The sequence below is a fragment of the Electrophorus electricus genome, unplaced genomic scaffold (genome assembly GCF_041902795.1).
Source record: "Electrophorus electricus isolate QZ-2024a unplaced genomic scaffold, ASM4190279v1 Scaffold252, whole genome shotgun sequence".
Taxonomy (NCBI): domain Eukaryota; kingdom Metazoa; phylum Chordata; class Actinopteri; order Gymnotiformes; family Gymnotidae; genus Electrophorus; species Electrophorus electricus.
In genome coordinates this window covers 15,001-25,000 of record NW_027658532.1, presented here as the reverse complement: position 1 = coordinate 25,000, position 10,000 = coordinate 15,001, and the positions used below count along the sequence as shown (strand labels likewise).

General features: G+C 55.9%; 2 non-coding genes across 2 annotated transcripts in view; both read left to right on the top strand.

Annotated features, from left to right (window-relative positions):
* The first annotated feature begins 7,172 nt into the window (after nt 1-7,172).
* LOC145655399 (18S ribosomal RNA) lies at nt 7,173-9,011 on the top strand. Its single transcript, XR_014121528.1, has one exon. It is a non-coding gene; the product is annotated as an 18S ribosomal RNA (ribosomal RNA).
* An 882-nt stretch (nt 9,012-9,893) lies between these two features.
* The window catches only part of LOC145655395 (5.8S ribosomal RNA), a 154-nt gene continuing 47 nt past the window's right edge, over nt 9,894-10,000 (top strand). Inside the window, exon 1 of the ribosomal RNA XR_014121524.1 lies at nt 9,894-10,000. This exon is cut by the window's right edge and continues 47 nt beyond it. This is a non-coding gene — a ribosomal RNA (5.8S ribosomal RNA).

Below are 10,000 nucleotides of genomic sequence, written 5' to 3'. Positions count from 1 at the left end.
CCTCTTGGGCCTGGAAGTCTATTTCTAGGCTTATATAAATGGTCAAACTTCTTGAAGTGTGCCCAGGCCCAGAGCTACTTTGCTGTGCATGACTGTGTGACCTCTTGGCCCTGGAAGTCTGGTGGTAGTAGTAGTATGATTTAAAGGCACAAAGTGATTGCAGTGTGCCCAGGCCCAGAGCTACTTTGCTGGGCATGACTGTGTTTGACCTCTTGGGCCTGGAAGTCTGGTAGTAGTAGTAGTAGTAGTAGTAGTAGTATGATTTAAAGGTACAAAGTGAATGAAGTGTGCCCAGGCCCAGAGCTACTTTGCTGGGCATGACTGTGTTTGACCTCTTGGGCCTGGAAGTCTATTTCTAGGCTTATATAAAGGGTCAAACTTCTTGAAGTGTGCCCAGGCCCAGAGCTACTTTGCTGTGTATGACTGTGTGACCTCTTGGCCCTGGAATTCTGGTGGTAGTAGTAGTATGATTTAAAGACACAAAGTGAATGAAGTGTGCCCAGGCCCAGAGCTACTTTGCTGGGCATGACTGTGTTTGACCTCTTGGGCCTGGAAGTCTGGTAGTAGTAGTAGTAGTAGTAGTAGTAGTAGTAGTAGTAGTAGTATGATTTAAAGGTACAAAGTGAATGAAGTGTGCCCAGGCCCAGAGCTACTTTGCTGGGCATGACTGTGTTTGACCTCTTGGGCCTGGAAGTCTATTTCTAGGCTTATATAAAGGGTCAAACATCTTGAAGTGTGCCCAGGCCCAGAGCTACTTTGCTGGGCATGAATGTGTTTGAACTCTTGGGCCTGGAAGTCTGGTAGTAGTAGTATGATTTAAAGGCACAAAGTGATTGAAGTGTGCCCAGGCCCAGAGCTACTTTGCTGGGCATGACTGTGTTTGACCTCTTGGGCCTGGAAGTCTGGTGGTAGTAGTAGTATGATTTAAAGGCACAAAGTGATTGAAGTGTGCCCAGGCCCAGAGCTACTTTGCTGGGCATGACTGTGTTTGACCTCTTGGGCCTGGAAGTCTGGTGGTAGTAGTAGTATGATTTAAAGGCACAAAGTGATTGAAGTGTGCACAGGCCCAGAGCTACTTTGCTGGGCATGAATGTGTTTGAACTCTTGGGCCTGGAAGTCTGGTAGTAGTAGTAGTAGTAGTAGTAGTAGTAGTAGTAGTATGATTTAAAGGCACAAAGTGCTTGAAGTGTGCCCAGGCCCAGAGCTACTTTGCTGTGCATGACTGTGTTTGACCTCTTGGCTCTGGAAGTCTATTTCTAGGCTTATATAAAGGGTCAAACTTCTTGAAGTGTGCCCAGGCCCAGAGCTACTTTGCTGTGTATGACTGTGTGACCTCTTGGCCCTGGAATTCTGGTGGTAGTAGTAGTATGATTTAAAGGCACAAAGTGAATGAAGTGTGCCCAGGCCCAGAGCTACTTTGCTGGGCATGACTGTGTTTGACCTCTTGGGCCTGGAAGTCTGGTAGTAGTAGTATGATTTAAAGGCACAAAGTGATTGAAGTGTGCCCAGGCCCAGAGCTACTTTGCTGGGCATGAATGTGTTTGAACTCTTGGGCCTGGAAGTCTGGTAGTAGTAGTATGATTTAAAGGCACAAAGTGAATGAAGTGTGCCCAGGCCCAGAGCTACTTTGCTGGGCATGACTGTGTTTGACCTCTTGGCTCTGGAAGTCTATTTCTAGGCTTATATACAGGGTCAAACATCTTGAAGTGTGCCCAGGCCCAGAGCTACTTTGCTGGGCATGAATGTGTTTGAACTCTTGGGCCTGGAAGTCTGGTAGTAGTAGTATGATTTAAAGGCACAAAGTGATTGAAGTGTGCCCAGGCCCAGAGCTACTTTGCTGGGCATGACTGTGTTTGACCTCTTGGCTCTGGAAGTCTATTTCTAGGCTTATATAAAGGGTCAAACATCTTGAAGTGTGCCCAGGCCCAGAGCTACTTTGCTGGGCATGAATGTGTTTGAACTCTTGGGCCTGGAAGTCTGGTAGTAGTAGTATGATTTAAAGGCACAAAGTGATTGAAGTGTGCCCAGGCCCAGAGCTACTTTGCTGGGCATGACTGTGTTTGACCTCTTGGGCCTGGAAGTCTGGTGGTAGTAGTAGTATGATTTAAAGGCACAAAGTGATTGAAGTGTGCCCAGGCCCAGAGCTACTTTGCTGGGCATGAATGTGTTTGAACTCTTGGGCCTGGAAGTCTATTTCTAGGCTTATATAAAGGGTCAAACATCTTGAAGTGTGCCCAGGCCCAGAGCTACTTTGCTGTGCATGACTGTGGTTGACCTCTTGGCCCTGGAAGTCTGGTGGTAGTAGTAGTATGATTTAAAGGCACAAAGTGAATGAAGTGTGCCCAGGCCCAGAGCTACTTTGCTGGGCATGAATGTGTTTGAACTCTTGGGCCTGGAAGTCTGGTAGTAGTAGTATGATTTAAAGGCACAAAGTGATTGAAGTGTGCCCAGGCCCAGAGCTACTTTGCTGGGCATGACTGTGTTTGACCTCTTGGGCCTGGAAGTCTGGTGGTAGTAGTAGTATGATTTAAAGGCACAAAGTGATTGAAGTGTGCCCAGGCCCAGAGCTACTTTGCTGGGCATGAATGTGTTTGAACTCTTGGGCCTGGAAGTCTATTTCTAGGCTTATATAAAGGGTCAAACTTCTTGAAGTGTGCCCAGGCCCAGAGCTACTTTGCTGGGCATGACTGTGTTTGACCTCTTGGGCCTGGAAGTCTGGTAGTAGTAGTAGTAGTAGTAGTAGTAGTAGTAGTAGTAGTAGTAGTAGTAGTAGTAGTATGATTTAAAGGTACAAAGTGAATGAAGTGTGCCCAGGCCCACAGCTACTTTGCTGTGCATGACTGTGTTTGACCTCTTGGCTCTGGAAGTCTATTTCTAGGCTTATATAAAGGGTCAAACTTCTTGAAGTGTGCCCAGGCCCAGAGCTACTTTGCTGTGCATGACTGTGTGACCTCTTGGCCCTGGAATTCTGGTGGTAGTAGTAGTAGTAGTAGTATGATTTAAAGGTACAAAGTGAATGAAGTGTGCCCAGGCCCAGAGCCAGGCCTGGGCAGCAGGGGGCGCTCCTGGCCATGCCCAGCGAGTTTCGTGCGAATCGGACCTGGTCCGGAAGAGATACGAAGGGAAAACTCATTACTCGTCGGGGTGGCACATCCAGGCTCTCGACCCTCCCAAAGTGTCCGACCAGGGTGCACCCTGCCGGGCATGGTTAGCCGCCAGCCCCCTTCCTGGAGGTCTGGTTGGCACGGGGTTTTGATTTTTCGGTTTCATATCTCTGGGCTCCTTGGGAGCAGAAAGTCGGTTGAGGGCCCTTTGGAAAGAGCCGGGGCTGCCGTTTAACGCTGTCCAAGCGGCAGGCGAAGCGCACCCACCGTTTTTACGCTATGATTTTTTAAAACCGCCGGGGCGGCAAACACAGGGCCGGTCGGGTTTGAAGACGAATATCTCTTCGGCCCTTGGGAGGAGAGAAGCAGCGCGGGTCACCTTTGAACGCGCTCGCTGCCAGGAACGTCTGGCGTAAAAGTTTCGTGGGAATCGGACGTTCCTAGGCTGAGAAGCGAGCGCCCGCCCTCGGGCGGTCGGGGGCCCCTTTCTCATTCCCCGTCTGGGCTAAAAATACGAGGTCGGACCCGATGGACTCGGGAGACTGGAGAGTACCAGGGAGACCCTGGAAGCAGGCGACCCGACCCACGCTTCGCTGTCTCCTCGGCCCTCGGGAGTAGAAGCGCGGGGACGGTGGCGTGGGCAGCAGGGGGCGCTCCTGGCCATGCCCAGCGAGTTTCGTGCGAATCGGACCTGGTCCGGAAGAGATACGAAGGGAAAACTCATTACTCGTCGGGGTGGCACATCCAGGCTCTCGACCCTCCCAAAGCGTCCGACCAGGGTGCACCCTGCCGGGCATGGTTAGCCGCCAGCCCCCTTCCTGGAGGTCTGGTTGGCACGGGGTTTTGATTTATCGGTTTCATATCTCTGGGCTCCTTGGGAGCAGAAAGTCGGTTGAGGGCCCTTTGGAAAGAGCCGGGGCTGCCGTTTAACGCTGTCCAAGCGGCAGGCGAAGCGCACCCACCGTTTTTACGCTATGATTTTTTAAAACCGCCGGGGCGGCAAACACAGGGCCGGTCGGGTTTGAAGACGAATATCTCTTCGGCCCTTGGGAGGAGAGAAGCAGCGCGGGTCACCTTTGAACGCGCTCGCTGCCAGGAACGTCTGGCGTAAAAGTTTCGTGGGAATCGGACGTTCCTAGGCTGAGAAGCGAGCGCCCGCCCTCGGGCGGTCGGGGGCCCCTTTCTCATTCCCCGTCTGGGCTAAAAATACGAGGTCGGACCCGATGGACTCGGGAGACTGGAGAGTACCAGGGAGACCCTGGAAGCAGGCGACCCGACCCACGCTTCGCTGTCTCCTCGGCCCTCGGGAGTAGAAGCGCGGGGACGGTGGCGTGGGCAGCAGGGGGCGCTCCTGGCCATGCCCAGCGAGTTTCGTGCGAATCGGACCTGGTCCGGAAGAGATACGAAGGGAAAACTCATTACTCGTCGGGGTGGCACATCCAGGCTCTCGACCCTCCCAAAGCGTCCGACCAGGGTGCACCCTGCCGGGCATGGTTAGCCGCCAGCCCCCTTCCTGGAGGTCTGGTTGGCACGGGGTTTTGATTTATCGGTTTCATATCTCTGGGCTCCTTGGGAGCAGAAAGTCGGTTGAGGGCCCTTTGGAAAGAGCCGGGGCTGCCGTTTAACGCTGTCCAAGCGGCAGGCGAAGCGCACCCACCGTTTTTACGCTATGATTTTTTAAAACCGCCGGGGCGGCAAACACAGGGCCGGTCGGGTTTGAAGACGAATATCTCTTCGGCCCTTGGGAGGAGAGAAGCAGCGCGGGTCACCTTTGAACGCGCTCGCTGCCAGGAACGTCTGGCGTAAAAGTTTCGTGGGAATCGGACGTTCCTAGGCTGAGAAGCGAGCGCCCGCCCTCGGGCGGTCGGGGGCCCCTTTCTCATTCCCCGTCTGGGCTAAAAATACGAGGTCGGACCCGATGGACTCGGGAGACTGGAGAGTACCAGGGAGACCCTGGAAGCAGGCGACCCGACCCACGCTTCGCTGTCTCCTCGGCCCTCGGGAGTAGAAGCGCGGGGACGGTGGCGTGGGCAGCAGGGGGCGCTCCTGGCCATGCCCAGCGAGTTTCGTGCGAATCGGACCTGGTCCGGAAGAGATACGAAGGGAAAACTCATTACTCGTCGGGGTGGCACATCCAGGCTCTCGACCCTCCCAAAGTGTCCGACCAGGGTGCACCCTGCCGGGCTAAGAGAACAGCCAGGTGAACCCTGGAGGTTCCGAACTCCAGACCCCTGGACCCGACGGCTCAGTCCGCCTCAGGTGCACTACAGAGGTCCTCGGGCTGTCCCTGAGTGCATTAAAACGGAAATCAGAATTACTCCCCCGGGTGGCACTTCCAGGCTCTCGACCCTCCCAAAGTGTCCGACCAGGGTGCACCCTGCTGGGCATGGTTAGCCGCCAGCCCCCTTCCTGGAGGTCTGGTTGGCACGGGGTTTTGCAAATAGGTCCCGTCGGGTATATGGGAGAGCAAAGAGAATCAATGGGGTCCAAGCACTAAATTCATCCAGTGGCGTTCTCTGGAAGCCCAAGGGGAGTCCGAGGGGTGTTCGGCCGGCAAGGGGAGCTCTCCCTCGGACACATGATCAAACGCCTGTCCCCTACCGGAAAGTGGTGTGCTCTGGATGCCCCCCCCCCCCCCCATCCCCCGAGGGGGGTGCTTATCCCGCGAGGGGAGCCCTCCTCGGGTTAAGTGAACCATCATGCCGATTCCCCTATGGAAGTGGGCACATCCAGGCACACAGTCTGCTTTGCTCTCCCCGACCCGAGTGCGTCTGTTGGGCTGAGTGTACGCCCAGGCAACTGGATCCAATGGCTCAGTCCGCCGCAGCGTGCTTCGACGATGGGTCGTACAGCCATGCCACCAGGGTGGGCGTGTTTGTAAATGTACCAGTGGATTCTCGTCGGCCTGCCACATCCATGGTATCGACCCACCAGGCCTGTCCGACCAGGGGTTGACCCTGGACGGGCACGGTCTGTGGTTTGGCCCTTGTCCTAGATGAAATCGGGCACGGGGTTTTCTGGCCAGGTACCATCGGGTTACTGGGAGAGCGGCTTCGGTCTCCAGGTGAGACCAATGGTGAAGCAGCACGAGGCAATGGAGAGCATGCAAAGCGATGGGGAAGCCATGCACGGCAATGGCCACGAAAAAAAAAAAAAAATCACCACGGAAGGAACGTGAAGAACAAGGAGGAGTGTAGTGACACTGCCCAAAGCTGCCCGGTGTTGCAGGGGTCTATTGGTGTGTTGCTTCCTTGTTTGGTAGAGTGGAGTACCAGACCCGCCAGGGGTAGGCAAACCATTCCCCCTACGGTAAGTGAGGAGCCAGCCATTTGACGAGCGGGTGTCCACGTGTACGGGTGCGAGCGCTATCCCCCCACACGGGGTTAGGCCACGGCCTTAGGTGGACGTCTGCCGACCAGCCCCGGCTGATCCAGAACTTCTGATGTGGAGAGCGGTTTTGACAGATCCTCCCTGGTTCTAGCGGGTCAAGCCTCTGATGGGGGGTGGGGGTTATTTGTAACCCATCCCAGAACTCTCTGGGGGAGACTCAGACGGCCAGTCTGTCTACTCAGTTGTCCTATACTGGTGTCTGTGGTTTGGGAGGAAGGGAGTGCCCTGCTTTGTTGGCCTCCTCTTCAAACCTACCTGGGCCCACGAATCACTCTTCTTGGTTACATCACGAAACGTAGGTTGAGCGAGGCTAGGGGGGAGGGAATTCGACGAGGTCTTTCCCTTGTCCCCCCACCAGCGGCCCACGAAAATCAAAACGGCGTGAAGAGAGGGAACGCCGAAAGCACCTGGAGTCGGCCGTCCGCACCTCCGGAGGAGGTGGACGGGGTACGGTGCGGGCATGACCGGATGGGACAGCTTTGCATCAAGGTGAGAGGTCGGCGTCCGAAGGCCAGAGGGCGGTGCGCGAGCACGTTTACACTGGCCGCGGAAGCTGTCCTGGGTAGCCCTGTATGGCGTCTGGACCTGACGGCGCACGCACTTACAACCCGCTGCTTCCTAGCCCCCGGAAGGGGAGGCGGATGTCACTCGTGGTTCATCCCAGACCACGGTGCAAACTACCTGGTTGATCCTGCCAGTAACATATGCTTGTCTCAAAGATTAAGCCATGCAGGTCTAAGTGCACACGGCCGGTACAGTGAAACTGCGAATGGCTCATTAAATCAGTTATGGTTCCTTTGATCGCTCCACACGTTACTCGGATAACTGTGGTAATTCTAGAGCTAATACATGCAAACGAGCGCTGACCCTTCGGGGGATGCGTGCATTTATCAGACCCAAAACCCATCCGGGGGGCTCGGGCCCCCCGGCCGCTTTGGTGACTCTAGATAACCTCGGGCCGATCGCGCGCCCTCCGCGGCGGCGACGTCTCATTCGAATGTCTGCCCTATCAACTTTCGATGGTACCATAGTCGGCTACCATGGTGACCACGGGTAACGGGGAATCAGGGTTCGATTCCGGAGAGGGAGCCTGAGAAACGGCTACCACATCCAAGGAAGGCAGCAGGCGCGCAAATTACCCATTCCCGACACGGGGAGGTAGTGACGAAAAATAACGATACAGGTCTCTTTCGAGGCCCTGTAATCGGAATGAGCGTATCCTAAACCCATGGGTGAGGACCCATTGGAGGGCAAGTCTGGTGCCAGCAGCCGCGGTAATTCCAGCTCCAATAGCGTATATTAAAGTTGCTGCAGTTAAAAAGCTCGTAGTTGGATGTCGGGAGTGGGCTGGCGGTCCGCCGCGAGGCGTGCCACCGCCTGTCTCAGACCCTGTCTCCCGGTGCCCCCCGGATGCCCTTGGCTGGGTGTCCGGACGGGGCTCGGAGCGTTTACTTTGAAAAAATTAGAGTGTTCAAAGCGGGCCCGCTTCTCGCCTGAATACCTGAGCTAGGAATAATGGAATAGGACTCCGGTTCTATTTTGTGGGTTTCCTGAACCAGGGCCATGATTAAGAGGGACGGCCGGGGGCATTCGTATTGCGCCGCTAGAGGTGAAATTCTTGGACCGGCGCAAGACGGACGAAAGCGAAAGCATTTGCCAAGAATGTTTTCATTAATCAAGAACGAAAGTCGGAGGTTCGAAGACGATCAGATACCGTCGTAGTTCCGACCGTAAACTATGCCGACCCGCGATCCGGCGGCGTTATTCCCATGACCCGCCGGGCAGCGTGAGGGAAACCACGAGTCTGTGGGTTCCGGGGGGAGTATGGTTGCAAAGCTGAAACTTAAAGGAATTGACGGAAGGGCACCACCAGGAGTGGAGCCTGCGGCTTAATTTGACTCAACACGGGAAACCTCACCCGGCCCGGACACGGAAAGGATTGACAGATTGATAGCTCTTTCTCGATTCTGTGGGTGGTGGTGCATGGCCGTTCTTAGTTGGTGGAGCGATTTGTCTGGTTAATTCCGATAACGAACGAGACTCCGGCATGCTAAATAGTTACGCGGCCCTCCGCGGTCGGCGTCAAACTTCTTAGAGGGACAAGTGGCGTTCAGCCACGCGAGATGGAGCAATAACAGGTCTGTGATGCCCTTAGATGTCCGGGGCTGCACGCGCGCCACAATGGTTGGATCAGCGTGTGCCTACCCTACACCGAGAGGTGCGGGTAATCCGCTGAACCCCATTCGTGATGGGGACTGGGGATTGCAATTATTCCCCATGAACGAGGAATTCCCAGTAAGCGCGGGTCATAAGCTCGCGTTGATTAAGTCCCTGCCCTTTGTACACACCGCCCGTCGCTACTACCGATCGGATGGTTTAGTGAGGTCCTCGGATCGGCCCCGCCGGGGCTCCTCGCGGGCCTTGGCGGAGCGCCGAGAAGTCGATCAAACTTGACTATCTAGAGGAAGTAAAAGTCGTAACAAGGTTTTCGTAGGTGAACCTGCGAAAGGATCATTAACGGGTAACGCTGTCCGGCGTGCCTCCTCTCCCGACCCCCTCGACTTCGCCGTCCCCCCGCGTCGGGGCCCAGGGTCGAAAGGGTCTTCGGGGTTGCTGTTACACGTGGTCGCTTGCAGGTCAGGCTGGACAGAAGGCATAAAGGAGGAGCCTAGTCCCTCCCACCCCTTCCTCGTCCTCCGCCTCTTCCTCCGCGTCGTCCTTCAGCACCCCCCCCCCGCAGGCCCCGGTATTCTCTGGGTTCCAGCGCGAGAGACGCGTCGTTCAAAAAACTCGGCGTCCCCGCTCGTCGGGCGAAGGCCGGTTTCCCCTCACCTTGCCGGCAGGAGAAGCGCCTGCGAGTCGAGCGGGTCGTACGGGTCCGTCCCGCGCCCTCCCTCTCGCTCGCACGGCCGCTGCCTCCGTCCACCGCGAGGGGTTTTCCTATTTTGTTGTCCTTGTCATTCATCCCCGTCCCCTTGCTCGCTGACGAGCGGACTTTCCGGGGGGGGTTGCGAGCGCTGCTCCTCGTGGGGCAGGCCATGGCCCTTCCTGTGTTCGTCCGCCCACCGGCGTCCTGGGGCGTGGTGGTGGTGGGTGGCGCAGCCGGTTCCCCTGCTTCTCTCTCTCAGAAAGGAGTCTCAGGGGGACCCCCGGCAGGTACCTAGGGCTTGGCCCACGCTACGTGAGTTCCACCCCTTTCGAGGGGTCGGACGGGGCGGGCGCGGAGGGCCGCGGTTCAAAGACTGACTCGTCTGCCACGTGGGGCGTGTGGGCAAAGCGCAACCCCGCGCCCGTTTCAACACTCGCAGACGGGGGCGCCTGACCGGTTGGTGAAACCTTTTAAACCTGTCTTTGTAGTCGTGGTGAAAGACCTAAACTGAGCCTGAAATAAAAGAGTACAACTCTTAGCGGTGGATCACTTGGCTCGTGCGTCGATGAAGAACGCAGCCAGCTGCGAGAACTAATGTGAATTGCAGGACACATTGATCATCGACATTTCGAACGCA